Below are 13,209 nucleotides of genomic sequence, written 5' to 3' on the forward strand. Positions count from 1 at the left end.
TTCTCTAGACAGGAAACACAGAAAGGGTGTATAAACTCGAACCCAAAGCAATAAAGAAAATGGCTACGGGATCGTACTTATCAATAATTACCTTAAACGTAAATGGGTTGAATGCCCCAACCAAAAGACAAAGGCTGGCTGAATGGATACAAAAACAAGACCCCCATATATGTTGTCTGCAAGAGACCCACCTCAAAACGAGGGACACATACAGACTGAAAGTGAAGGGCTGGAAAAAGATATTCCATGCAAATAGAGACCAAAAGAAAGCAGGAGTAGCAATACTCATATCAGATAAAATAGACTTTAAAACAAAGGCTGTGAAAAGAGACAAAGAAGGAAACTACATAATGATCAAAGGATCAATCCAAGATGAAGATATAACAATTATAAATATTTATGCACCCAACATAGGAGCACCGCAATATGTAAGACAATTACTAACAAGTATGAAAGGGGAAATTAACAATAATGCAATAATAGTGGGAGATTTTAATACCCCACTTACATCTATGGATAGATCAACTAAACAGAAAATTAACAAGGAAACACAATCTTTAAACGATACAATAGACTAGTTAGACCTAATTGATATCTATAGGACATTTCACCCTCAAACAATGAATTTCACCTTTTTCTCAAGTGCACATGGAACCTTTTCCAGGATAGATCACATCCTGGGCCATAAATCTAGCCTTGGTAAATTCAAAAAAGTTGAAATCATTCCATGCATCTTTTCTGACCACAATGCAGTAAAATTAGATCTCAATTATGGGAGAAAAACTATTAAACATGCCAACATATGGAGGCTGAACAACGAACAAATCATAGAAGAAATCAAAAGAGAAATCAAAATATGCATAGAAATGAATGAAAATGAAAACACAACAACCCAAAACCTCTGGGACACTGTAAAAACAGTGCTAAGGGGGAAGTTCATAGCAATACAGGCACACCTCAAGAAACAAGAAAAAAGTCAACTAAATAACCTAACTCTACATCTAAAGCAACTAGAAAAGGAAGAAATGAAGAACCCCAGGGTCAGTAGAAGGAAAGAAATTGTAAAAATTAGGGCAGAGATAAATGCAAAAGAAACAAAAGAGACTATAGCAAAAATCAACAAAGCCAAAAGCTGGTTCTTCGAGAAGGTAAATAAAATTGACAAACCACTAGCCAGACTCATCAAGAAACAAAGGGAGAAGAACCAAATCAATAAAATTAGAAATGAAAATGGAGAGATCACAACTGACAACACAGAAATACAAAGGATTATTAGAGAATACTATCAGGAATTATATGGCAATAAAATGAATAACCTGGAAGAAATGGACAAATTCCTAGAAAAATACAACTTTCCAAAACTGAACCAGGAAGAAATAGAAAATCTGAACAGACCCATCACAAGCACGGAAATTGAAACTGTAATCAAAAATCTCCCAGCAAACAAAAGCCCAGGTCCAGACGGCTTCACAGCTGAATTCTACCAAAAATTTAGAGAAGAGCTAACACCTATTCTACTCAAACTCTTCCAGAAAATTGCTGAGGAAGGGAAACTTCCAAACTCATTCTATGAGGCCACCATCACCCTAATCCCAAAACCTGGTAAAGACCCCACAAAAAAAGAAAACTACAGGCCAATATCACTGATGAACATAGATGCAAAAATCCTTAACAAAATTCTAGCAATCAGAATCCAACAGCATATTAAGATCATACATCATGACCAAGTGGGCTTTATCCCAGGAATGCAAGGATTCTTCAATATCCGCAAATCAGTCAACGTAATACACCACATTAACAAACTGAAAAATAAAAATCATATGATTATATCAATAGATGCAGATAAAGCCTTCGACAAAATTAAACATCTATTTATGATAAAAACCCTCCAGAAAGTGGGAATAGAAGGGACATACCTCAACATAATAAAAGCTATATATGACAAACCCACAGCAAACATTATCCTCAATGGTGAAAAACTGAAAGCATTTCCCCTAAAGTCAGGAACAAGACAAGGGTGCCCACTCTCACCACTACTATTCAACATAGTTCTGGAAGTTTTGGCTACAGCAATCAGAGCAGAAAAAGACATAAAAGGAATCCAAATTGGAAAACAAGAAGTAAAACTTTCACTGTTCGCTGATGACATGATCCTCTACACAGAAAACCCTAGAGACTCTACCAGAAAACTACTAGAGCTAATCAATGACTACAGTAACGTTGCAGGATATAAAATCAACACACAGAAATCCCTTGCATTCCTATACACTAATAATGAGAAAATAGAAAGAGAAATTAAGGAAACTATTTCATTCACTGTTGCAACGAAAAGAATTAAATACTTAGGAATATATCTACCTAAGGAAACAAAAGACTTGTACATAGAAAACTATAAAACACTACTGAAAGCAATCAAAGAGGACACTAATAGATGGAGAAATATACCATGTTCATGGATTGGAAGAATAAATATTGTAAAAATGAGTATACTACCCAAAATAATTTATACATTCAATGCAATCCCTATCAAGCTACCAAAGATATTTTTCACAGAACTAGAACAAATAATCTCACAATTTGTATGGAAATACAAAAAACCTCGAATAGCCAAAGCAATCTTGAGGAAGAAGAATGGAACTGGGGGAATTAACCTGCTGGACTTCAGGCTCTACTACAAAGCCACAGTCATCAAGACAGTATGGTACTGGCATAAAGACAGAAATATAGATCAATGGAACAAAATAGAAAGCCCAGAGATAAATCCACGCATCTATGGACACCTTATCTTTGACAAAGGAGGCAAGAATATAAAATGGAGAAAAGACAGTCTCTTTAACAAGTGGTGCTGGGAAAACTGGTCAGCCACTTGTAAAAGAATGAAACTAGAACACTTCCTAACACCATACACCAAAATAAACTCAAAATGGATTAGAGAGCTAAATGTAAGACCAGAAACTATAAAACTCCTAGAGGAGAACGTAGGCAAAACACTCTCCGACATAAATCACAGCAGGATCCTCCAAGACCCACCTCCCAGAATATTGGAAATAAAAGCAAAAATAAACAAATGGGACCTAATTAAAATCAAAAGCTTCTGCACAGCAAAGGAAACTATAAGTAAGGTGAAAAGACAGCCTTCAGAATGGGAGAAAATAATAGCAAATGAAGCAACTGATAAAGGATTAATCTCCAAATTATACAAGCAGCTCCTGCAGCTCAATTCCAGAAAAATAAATGACCCAATCAAAAAATGGGCCAAAGAACTAAACAGACATTTCTCCAAAGAAGACATAAAGATGGCTAACAAACACATGAAAAAATGCTCAACATCCCTCATAATCAGAGAGATGCAAATCAAAACCACAATGAGATACCATTTCACACCAGTCAGAATGGCTGCTATCCAAAAGTCTACATGCAATAAATGCTGGAGAGGATGTGGAGAGAAAGGAACCCTCTTACACTGTTGGTGGGAATGCAAACTAGTACAGCCACTATGGAGAACAGTGTGGAGATTCCTCAAAAAATTGGAAATAGAACTGCCATATGATCCAGCAATCGCACTCCTGGGCATACACACCGAGGAAACCAGAATTGAAAGAGACACGTGTACTCCAATGTTCATTGCAGCACTGTTTATAATAGCCAGGACATGGAAGCAACCTAGATGTCCATCTGCAGACAAATGGATAAGAAAGCTTTGGTACATATACACAATGGAGTATTATTCAGCCATTAAAAAGAATACATTTGAATCAGTTCTAATGAGGTGGATGAAACTGGAGCTTATTATACAGAGTGAAGTAAGCCAGAAAGAAAAACACCAATACAGTATACTGACACATATATATGGAATTTAGAAAGATGCAAATGATAACCCTGTATACGAGACAGCAAAAGAGACACAGATGTATAGAACAGTCTTTGGGACTCTATGGGAGAGGGTGAGGGTGGGATGATTTGGGAGAATGGCATTGAAACACGTATGTTGTCATATGTGAAACGAATCACTAGTTCAGGGTCGATGCATGTTATAGGATGCTCGGGGCTGGCATGCGGGGATGACCCAGAGGGAGGATAAAGGGAGGAGGGAGGTGGGAGGGGGGTTCAGGAGGGGGAACTTATGTAAACCCAGGGCAAATTCATATCAATGTATGGCAAAACCAACCAATATAATATTGTAAAATAATCTGCCTCCAATAAAAAATAAATTAATTACAAAAAAAAAAGAAAGGAGAATATTAGTTGTCTGGGGCTGGAGACAAAAGGGAGAAATTGACTGCAAAGAGTCACAGGGGTAGTTTCTGGTGTGATTGAAATTTTCTATATCTTTATCGTGACGGTAAGCACACAGATGTATATACTTGTCAAAATTTTCATACTGTATCCTCAGCATGGGTGCATTTTACTATATATAAATTATACCTTATTAATTTTGATTATGATATATATCAAGCAAAAAACTACTGAATTTGACAAAACATGCAGAATTTCTGTTCAATGAAGAATACTATAAGCAAAGTTAAAAGATAGTAAAGACTAGATGTTTCAAAGTATTAATTAAGAATATATAAAAAGCTCCTAAAAATTGTCAAGGAAAACACAAGAAACCCAAAAGAAAGAATGAAAAAAGGCTACATATTTGAAAAAGAGGCTCTTCTTCACTATTAAGTAATACAAATTTCAAAATACCAATTTTCAAAGTGACAAAAATCAGGAAGTTGCATAGTACAAATGTTAGAAAGTATAAGGGTGAAGTTAAGCTTCCAGGTTTTACTGCTAGGCCTATAAACTATTTCAGGAAAGCAATCAGGAAGTACTTAGTAAAATTATATGCACATGTGACCTATAGAATCCTCTTTTGGTAATACAAAGTGGTGTCAATCATAAGAGATAAGATGAGTAAAATGTGGTATATGCATGAGATGAACTCAAGGCAACAATCAGAAGAATAAAATTAGATGAATACTAATAAGAGAACTAATAAATCACAAGAAAAAACAGGGCTGACCAGAAAACCTATTAAATAGAATAAGTAAGTAAGTGAAAGTCATTCAGTCGTCTCCGACTCTTTGCAACCCCAAGGACTGAGTGACTGACTTTCATTTATTCTCTAGGCTAGAATACTGGAGTGGGTAGCCTTTCCCTTCATCCGGGAAATCTTCCCAACCCAGTGATCAGACCCAGTCTCCAACATTGCAGGCGGATTCTTCACCAGTTGAGCCACAAGAGAAGCCCAAGAATACAGGAGTGGGAAGACTATCCCTCCTCCAGTGGATCTTCCTAACCCAGGAATTGAACTGGGGTGTCCTGCATTGCAGGTGGATTCTTTACCAAATGAGCCATCAGGGAAGCCCACTGGTCATAATTTATGTAAACTAAAAACACATGAACACATACATACACAGTAACACTATACAATTTTCAAATATACATTCAACTCAAAATCTAACATGAGTAAGAGTGGAGAGGAATGTCGGTGGAGACAAGGAATCGAGTAAAGGTAGTAAAAGAAGACAGACCTTACACACATTGCTACTTTAAAGTTACCTAATTGATGAACTTGTTTCTTTCCTACCTGATGCTAAAGCATCCTAGAATGGTTCTGACAGTTTGTATCTTCAGTTCAGTTCAGTTCAGTTCCTCAGTCGTGTCCGACTCTCCGCGAGCCCATGAATCACAGCACGCCAGGCCTCCCTGTTCTTTTTTAACTCATAAAATTTTTTTTTTCACACTTGAAACCTACTATTTTTATTTTTTTATTGGAGGCTAATTACAATATTGGTTGATTTTGCCATACATTGACATGAATCTGCCCCGGGTATACATGTGTTCCCCATCTTGAACCCCCCTTCCATCTCCCTCCCCATCCCATCCCTCTGGATTATCCCAGTGCACCAGCCCCGAGCATCCTGTCTCATGCATCGAACCTGGACTGGCAATTCATTTCACATATGATAATATACATGTTTTAATGCTATTCTCCCAAATCATCCCACTCTCGCCCTCTCCCACAGAGTCCAAAAGACTGTTCTATACACCTGTGTCTCTTTTGCTGTCTCGTATACAGGGTTATCATTATCATCTTTCTAAATTCCTTTTCTTTCTGGCTTACTTCACTCTGTATAATAGGCTCCAGTTTCATCCACCTCATTAGAACTGATTCAAAAGTATTCTTTTTAATGGCTAAATAATACTCCATTGTGTATATGTACCAAAGCTTTCTTATCCATTCGTCTGCAGATGGACATCTAGGTTGCTTCCATGTTCTCGCCACTACGGAGAACAGTGTGGAGATTCCTTAAAAAACTGGAAATAGAACTGCCATATGACCCAGCAATCGCACTCCTGGGCAAACACACCGAAGAAACCAGAATTGAAAGAAACACATGTACTCCAATGAAACCTATTTATAAAATCATATTTAAATAAAAAAATCAAGTGTTTTTTTTTAAATAGGTTTACGAGATAAAACACAAGTCTCCTACTGTTTCTGCCCTGTTCCTGATTCTCACTCCTCTGAGTACATTATTTTGATAATTCTAGTGCTTCTTTATCTCATCCATGTTTTTAATTTAGCACTTTATTTCTGAGAGTTCTATTAAGTTTTAATTTTATTTCCTCAAGTTTTAGAACAAGCTTAACAACAGCAATAATAATAATAAATAAAATATGTTCTAGTTGATAATAAAATAAGAGCAATTTTGTTTGCTATTGCTCTGAACACTCACATCCACATACAAACACACAACCTCATGTCAATTTCCCAAATATAATAATTTTCTAGACTGTTATGGAAACTAGACTATATATATTATATAGCAATGAGATTTTATATGTGCATGCTTATGTGTATACACATTTAACTCAATGTCCAGCACAAAATAAGTACTTAGTACTGCACAGTGGTATGTGAAGAACATAAACTATAGATAGAGCTCCATTTAGACCTCCGTTAATTTTAAGTAGTGTGCAGGATCAGGATACATCTCTAAATATTTTAGACTATATCAATCTCCTAAATCCTCTTTTATAAAATTCTCTAAATTAATGACTATTATGATGAATAAATACCTTTAACAACTAAGATTTAAAAGTTTTTTCAATAAAATCATTACCTTCAATTATTTATCAGAATTCTCTATATTCCATTAATAACATAATGTGGCAAATCACACAAAGGTAATGTCAGACAGTCCCATTACAAACACCTATGGCTCTTAATCCTCATCCCATGATAGTACTGTGGAATGAGAACTACGCTTCAGGGTAAAGTTTCCAAAGGCAAACAATTCAATTCTGATTACATTAAGGGAGAATAGATAACATTTTACTGACGATAAAGTTGTCAGCAATGACTGAGTCACAAAGGACATTCAGCTCAACTTTTATCAAAGATCCAATTTAATTAGAACAATGTCTCTCTAGGCATTCTGCTTAACTACGTTTTTCCATATTTAAATTTAGCTATAGGATATATCTGCACTACATTTTCCAAACATTGTTTCCTAATGGATCATCTTTTCTGTAATGCCTACTATTGGTCATTTGGTTACATTCTTTATTGAGGCAGTAGTCAACTGGTGGTTCAGATGGCAAAGCATCTGCCCACAAGGAGGGAGATCTGGGTTCAATCCCTGGGTTGGGAAGATCTCCTGTAGAAGGAAACAGTAACCCACTCCAGTACTCTTGCCTGGAGAATCCCACGAACGGAGGAGCTTGGTAGGCCACAGTCCATGGGGTCGCAAAGAGTCACACATGACTGAGCGACTTCACTTTCACTTTAGTTAGAAAAAGGTATTTAAATTTTCAATTTGTTTCTGGCTTCCAATTCATACCATATTAATCTGTTCAGGTCACTGTAACACAAAATAAATAGACTGGATTGCTTGAACAATAGAATTTCTCACTTCTGGAGGCTGCAAAATTTAAGATCAAAGTGCTGGCAGATTTGGTTCCTGGTGAGAGCTCTTTTCTTGGCTTGCAGTGTATCATAGATCACTGTGTCCTCACATAGAACTCTAGTCTCTTTCCCTTCTTATATTAATTATATTGATAATCCTCTAACATCTAACACTGTTCCCACTACAGCATCTCCACTCTCAGGACTTCATCTAAACTAATGACCTCCCAAAGGCTCCACCTCCTAAACCATCACATTAGAAGCTAAGGCTTTAACAAATGAATTTTGGGGAAACACAAACATTCAGTCCACAACACATACTTTGCAATTATATTTAATTTGAAGTCAACACAGAAACCTTAAACATATTTTTAAGTATCTTCTCATTATAATAGTTGTCACTCTGCATATTTTGATTATTTTGAATGTTCTTATATACTGGTGTGCATCAGACTCACCTGGGGAAGCCTGTGCAACATACTAAAAATGAGATCCAACCCAAACATACAAGTAGAGGCACGAATAAATGAAAACATTAACTTGGGTTTTCTATAGGTGAAAACTCTTGAAAGAAAAAAAATCTTCCTATATAAATAATCTAAGGAACATACTGAGAAGTTAAAAGCAAAACATCTCTTTAAATAAAACTTCTTTGCAAATTCATAATTAATTCCTGATTATTTTATGACCTTGATCTCTTTTGGAAATCTAACGTAATTTTCAAGTTATATTCATCAAATATTAATGACTTACTATAATCATAACCTTGTTTATCAAAATCAGGAATATATTATTTGGAGATAGGTTTCATCAACAGCTAGAGATAGTGCTCTTAGAAAAATAATGATGATTATATATCCACCAAGAGTTTTTTATAAAATTCTGTTTTTTGTGTTTGTATATAGCCTCATGGGCTTACCAGGTGGCTCAGTGTTAAAAGAATCCATCTGACAATGCAGGTGATGCAGGAGATTCAGGTTTTATCCCTGGGTCAGGAAGATTCCCTGGAGGAGGAAATGGCAACCCACTCCAATATTCTTGCCTGGAAAATCCCATGTATAAAGGAGCCTGGCAGACTGTAGTCCACGGGGTCACAAAGAATCAGACATTACTGAGCAACTGAGCATGTATGCACATATACAGCCTCATGGTGTTTGCTACATTTCAGAAATACTAAAAAGCAAGGTAAGGTTTGGTTACTGCTAAGTCACTTCAGTCGTGTCCGACTCTGTGCAACCCCATAGACGGCAGCCGACCAGGCTCCGCCATCCCTGGGATTCTCCAGGCAAGAACACTGGAGTGGATTGCCATTTCCTTCTCCAATGTGAAAGTGAAAAGTGAAAGTGAAGTCGCTCAGTCGTGTCCGACTAGTAGCGACCCCATGGACTGGCAGCCCACCAGGCTCCTCTGTCCATGGGATTTTCTAGGCAAGAGTACTGGAGTGGCTTGCCATTGCCTTCTCCGAAGGTTTGGTTAAGGACAATAATAATAAACCATAGAACAGATTTATAAATGAAAAAGACACCAAAGGTCAAAACTCCTCATTCTGAGACTGAGGTTGAACTAACAGAAGCTACTGCAAAAAAAGAAGACATGAATAAAGTGAACATAGACATTTACTGAATTCTGGATGCCTAGAACATAAATCTAGAAAACAGTATACTCTTTGAAAGCACATTAGTGTTTCACAGATGAAGCAGAGCAGCCTGCCAACTACAAGCAAAATAGTTCCTAGAAAATTTAGATGAATTTGCATATTCTATATAAGCATCAAATTATGAAGAAAAGGTAAAAGGTATTTAGGTCAAACCCTTATTCTGTGGCATTTGACATCATGCAAAATAATCATGCTTCCTCAGAGGCAGCAAGAATTTTAAAAGTTATAAAAAAAACAAAATCATGAATGAACTATCTATATTCTTACATTATAAATAATTTAATTTGTAATAAACGATTTAATATATTTCAGATATAAAAATATATAAAAATAAAATATACATATATACACACCAGAAAATCACTCTTGATCAAATTTCATTACACAAGGTAATTAGCAGCCTTCATTAGATGAAGAATGCAGATGCAATATGGTCATAGAAGCCAAAATATCTGTTATTTTTGCTGGTTATCCTCTTTTTTCTTTTTCAGGAAGACTGGAATTGTGCTATAGAAAAGTGTCTATAATTTTCTATCAGACCCTGGGAGTCATCTATCAAAGCATAACTTGGTCCATTAATCCTGAGTAAAGCAAAAGTATGGAGTATTCTGTGATCACACAACATGTCTTGTTGCCTTATTGGTATTCATAGCTTCTCTCAAGTGTGTGGTAGACTAGAGATGGCCAGTCCTTATTATTCAAACCTGGCTCACTGGCAGCTTTCCTCTCATTCATCTTCTGGGAATGCCCTGTGTCACAGTTAGAAGAAATAGTAACATGCTCAAATTTCCTTCTGTAGTTTAGCCCAAGACCTGAGAATTCTGAATGGCATTTGGCCCAAGCCCAGAAATTTTATTCCACATTGATTTTTGCCTTTCCTGAACATTTTTTCATTTCAGAATCTGTACCAAAAAAACATCACTTCAAGATCAAGCACTGAAATCAATGCCAATGTCCCTGGACTCTCTTTTTGAAGCAAGTTCTTTGAGAGTTTAGTGCTTTTCAAAACATTGACTGATTAAAATTTTTATGCTCTATTTCGAGACCATTTTCTCATTTTAACTCCTTTGAGTTGCTGTAATTTTATAAATAGTGTCCTTATTAGGATCTGTTTCTGGCTTTCCTCACAGACTTTGCCGAGAGTCCCAGAGAAGAACAGCCTATTTTTGTGCTCTCTTGAGGAGGCTTGTTCCCTAGCCCTCCCTCATTGTGAGTTTGTTCCGGGCTGTTGGCTGCCTGATGTTTTGATGTCTCTCTCCATTAACTAACTCTTGCCTTTCAACCACCGAGCTTCAGTTCCTTGTTTACTGCCATCCTTGTCACAGCTCTTGGCTTACTATTCTGTGTCAATAGAATCCTTGGCAACTTTCTGTGTCATTTCTTGCCCCTCCTTCTCCACAGATTGCTTTTCACCAATTTGAATTTCCAAAGATAGACTGTCAGCAATTCAAAGTGTGGATTTTTGTGAAAAAAATTCAAAGTGTGAAATCTCTGATTTCAGAGACTGTGTTCATTTTAATTATTAGTAAGAGTCAGAATGCAGACACATAAAGGTAAGTAACCACCCACACTGTCCTGGCCAGCATGCCTGAAATCCCAGATAAGAGGTTAATTTTTCTGATTTCAAAAATTGCAGCTTTAATTTTAGGAGAGCTTGATCAAATTGTAAATACTGTCTTCTGTATACACTGAGGCTTTCTACATATACTGCTGAGGTGTTTACCATATTATATATTCTATTCCATATTCTCTTGTCATAATTCATCATAGTTCATATATAATATCAGAATTAATTTTATGTTTCTATGCACCTATGGGACCGTAAGCCATCTGCATAGGAACGGTGTTCTAGACCTTATATGTTAGTGTCTAGTGTAGTGTATGATAACAATAGGTCTAAAGACATGGCTGCTGAGTTACCAGATACAAAACATATGTGGAATAGTGAAAAACTTATACTACTAACTTCCAACGCATTCATTTCAACTGTAAGAAGTATCAATTTGGGAACCAAGTCAGTTGATAAAACAGAAAATTCAAATAACAATGACTTAAACACAAAATGGTGAAACTTGTCTCGCATAATAAGTTCAAGGGAAGAAAATTACTGATATTGATTTGGAAGTTCAAGTAAGTCACAGCTAAAATTTCAGTAATATTCCTAATCTTTCAAGGTAGCAAGGTTCCAGTCATCATGTGCACCTTCCAGGAACAAGGAAGAAAGAAAAGGCCAGAAGGAAGACAAGATAACATCAACATCAAGAATGCAGAAATTTCCCAGGAATTTCATCAGATTTCTGTTTATATTTCATTAGACAGAACTATGGCAGATTGTCTCCCATAGCAACAAGGAGAATGAGATAATGGGGAATTTGTGGGGTTTTTTTCTTTCTCTTGACTCCACAAGTAAGAAGAAGAGAATGAATACCGAACAAGTCACAAAAAATTGCTGTCACACAGGGGTACTAAGAAGTACATGAGTGCTGGGAAAAAGTCAATTTAAGTGAAAATGTAAAAGATTCAATGTAAATGAAAGAGAGCATATAAAGTCAGCTGATGGCTGCTTCACTATCCTGTCCAGCTGACAGAAATCAATCATATCCACAAGCCTGAAAACCTGACTGAGGTGTGGGATCTTCATGGGAATCCTAACACAATATTTATTTCTCATCAAGCCTCTTTATGGACTTTATAAATAAAGCAGTCCTGAGCATTTTCTAAATATCTGGTTCTGTGGTATGTTGAGAAATATAACACAATACTTGATTTAAAGCTGCCCACCTTAATCTAAACTTTATAACAACAAGTGAGCATAGGATCTTGCAATTGTCCACTAAAGAAGCACTTAGACTCGCTATGTGCTTGTGGGGTGAGTTTTGAGAAGGAAGGACTGTCAGAGAAGAGAAAGTGGAGCTTACCAAATGAAATGCAGAAGGGTGTTACCAGCATAAAGGCAAATGCATTAGTGCACAAAGGCTCAGGAACACAAAGAAAGTGAAAAGCATTCTGGGATGTGTAACATTTTCAGTGGTGCAAAGCACAGAATTCAAAGGGTAACGACAACAGTAGTGAGGCAAATCAGAAGACAGGTAAGCAAGAACCGAAGAGTCTTTTTGAACAATGAGACAATGAATAATTTTAAGCTGTTACTAGCTCTAAGTTTTAAGAACATCATTCTGGTGCTACTAGGGACAGTTTATTGGAGATAGGTAATACTGGAGAAGACTCTTGAGAGTCCCTTGGACTGCAAGGAGATCCAGCCAGTCCATTCTAAAGGAGATCAATCCTGAGTGTTCATTGGAAGGACTGATGCTAAAGCTGAAACTCCAATACTTTGGCCAACTCATGCGACAAGTTCAGTCACTGGAAAGGACTCTGATGCTGGGAAGGATTGGGGGCGGGAGGAGAAGGGGACGACAGAGAATGAGATGGCTTGATGGCATCACCGATTCGATGGACATGAGCTTGAGTGAACTCCGGGAGTTGGTGATGGACAGGGAGGCCTGGCGTGCTGTGATTCATGGGGTCGCAAAGAGTCGGACACGACTGAGCGACTGAACTGAACTGAACGCTGGAGAGAGAATTCAGTTAAAGGAGTATTCTGATTGCTCCAATGAAAAATATGATTGTGCAAATGAAAAATATGAAA

The sequence above is a fragment of the Moschus berezovskii genome, chromosome 5 (genome assembly GCF_049115385.1).
Source record: "Moschus berezovskii isolate FMDL1 chromosome 5, NW_MosBer_1.0, whole genome shotgun sequence".
Lineage (NCBI taxonomy): Eukaryota > Metazoa > Chordata > Mammalia > Artiodactyla > Moschidae > Moschus > Moschus berezovskii.